Source organism: Petromyzon marinus, unplaced genomic scaffold (assembly GCF_048934315.1).
Source record: "Petromyzon marinus isolate PM22_M1 ecotype Great Lakes invasive population unplaced genomic scaffold, UKy_Petmar_22M1.pri1.0 PM_G_Scaffold_93, whole genome shotgun sequence".
Taxonomy (NCBI): domain Eukaryota; kingdom Metazoa; phylum Chordata; class Hyperoartia; order Petromyzontiformes; family Petromyzontidae; genus Petromyzon; species Petromyzon marinus.
This window is the reverse complement of record NW_027423050.1, coordinates 392,501-395,000: the sequence shown is the minus strand read 5'-3', so window position 1 is coordinate 395,000 and position 2,500 is coordinate 392,501.

The following is a 2,500-nucleotide window of genomic DNA, read 5'->3' as shown; positions in this document are numbered from 1 at the left end:
TCCACAGACCTGTTGGCTCTGTAGGCAAACTGAAGGGGGTCCAGGAGAGGGTCTGTGATGGCTTTGAGGTGTGCCAGGAGCAGGCGCTCAAAAGACTTCATTACCACAGATGTAAGGGCGACCGGTCTGTAATCATTTAGTCCTGTTGGCCTTAGCTTTTTGGGCACAGCGATGATGGTGGAGGACTTGAGACAGGCTGGTACATGGCATGTCTCCAGGGAGGTGTTAAAGATGTTGGTGAACACCGGAGACAGCTGGCCAGCGCAGTGCCTGAGGGTGGCTGGAGAGACAGAGTCCGGCCCGGCTGCTTTGCGTGGATTCTGCCTCTTGAAAAGCCCATTAACTTCTCCCTCCTGAAAGGAGAGAGTCGTTTCTGTAGTATGGGTGGGGGATGGGGCCTCTTGGGTGGGAAGGGGTGGTTCAGGACAGTCCAATTGTCTTTCAAATCTACGGTAGAACTCGTTCAGGTCGTTGGCTAGGCGGGAGTCGTTAGTGGTGTGGGGCGCTCTGGGTTTGTAGTTGGTGATGTGCCTGAGCCCTTTGGCAGACAGAAGCAGCGTCGTTAGTAGAGAACTGGTGTTTTAGTGTCTCTGAGTACAGTCGTTTAGCCTCTCTCACCGCTTTGCTAAACCTGTTCTTCGACTCCTTGAATCTGTCTCTATCCCCACTCCTAAACGCTTCCTCCTTCTCCAACCTCAACCTTTTGAGCTTTGCTGAGAACCAGGGCTTGTTGTTGTTAAAGTTCACCCTGGTACGTGTTGGGATACAGCAGTCCTCACAGAAGCTGATGTACACAGCCTCTGTGAGTTCATCCAGACTATTGGTAGCAGTCGTGAACATATCCCAGTCAGTACAGTCTAAGCACGCCCGCAAATCTTCCACAGCCTCACTGGTCCACTGTTTAGATGTCCTCACAGCAGGTTTACAGAGTTTTAGTTGCTGCCTGTATGCACGAATCAGGTGGACCAAGGGAGTTCTGTGCGAGCCGAACAGCCCCGTGACCCACAAGAGAAACATCCCCGCCAAATTCGAGCGTTTGACGGGGTCTATCCGTGAAAAAATATTCACGTTTTTGAGTGCACATGCATTTCTGCTGCAAATGCCTCTGGAAGTTTCATGCCGTTCGTATGCCAATTGTGGCAACACGAAAATGACCCGTTTTCCCATTCCGAGGGATTTCTGTGCGACCCTAACAGCCCCGTGAGCCACAAGAGACACATCCCCGCCAATTTCTAGCGTTTCACGGGGTCTATCCGTGAAAAATATAGACGTTTTTGAGTGCACATGCATTTCTGCTGCAGATGCCTCTGGAAGTTTCATGCCGTTCGTACGCAATGTGGCAACACGAAAATGACCCCTTTTCCCATTCCGAGGGATTTCTGTGCGACCCTAACTAACAGCGCCCGTGAGCCACAAGAGAGACATCCCCGCCAATTTATAGCGTTTCACGGGGTCTATCCGTGAAAAATATAGACGTTTTTGAGTGCACATGCATTCCTGCTGCAAATGCCTCTGGAAGTTTCATGCCGTTCCTATGCAATGTGGCCACACAAAAATGACCCGTTTTCCCATTCCGAGGCATTTCTGTGCGACCCTAACAGCCCCGTGAGCCACAAGAGAGACATCCCCGCCAACTTCTAGCGTTTGACGGGGTCTATGCGTGAAAAATATTAAAATTTTTGAGTGCACGTGCCTTTCTGCTGCAAATGCCTCTGGAAGTTTCATGGCGTTCCTATGCAATGTGGCAACACGAAAATGACCCCTTTTCCCATTCCGAGGGAGTTCTGTGCCACCCTAACAGCCCCGTGAGCCACAAGAGACACATCCCCGCCAATTTCTAGCGTTTCACGGGGTCTATCCGTGAAACATATAGAAGTTTTTGAGTGCACATGCATTCCTGCTGCAAATGCCTCTGGAAGTTTCATGCGGTTCGTACGCAATGTGGCAACACGAAAATGACCCGTTTTCCCATTCCCAGGGATTTCTGTGCGACCCGAACAGCCCCGTGAGCCACAAGAGACACATCCCCGCCAATTTCTAGCGTTTCACGGGGTCTATCCGTGAAAAATATCAATTTTTTTTTGACTGCACATGCATTTCTGCTGCAAATGCCTCTGGAAGTTGCATGCGGTTCGCATGCAATGTGGCGACACGAAAATGACCCGTTTTCCCATTCCGAGGGATTTCTGTGCCACCCTAACAGCCCCGTGAGCCACAAGAGAGACATCCCCGCCAATTTCTAGCGTATCACGGGGTCTATCCGTGAGAAATATTCACTTTTTTGAGTGCACATGCATTCCTGCTGCAAATGCCTCTGGAAGTTTCATGCGGTTCGTATGCAATGTGGCGACACGAAAATGACCCGTTTTCCCATTCCGAGGGATTTCTGTGCCACCCTAACAGCCCCGTGAGCCACAAGAGAGACATCCCCGCCCACTTCTAGCGTTTCACGGGGTCTCTCCGTGAAAAATATCACATTTTTTGAGTGCACATGCATTCC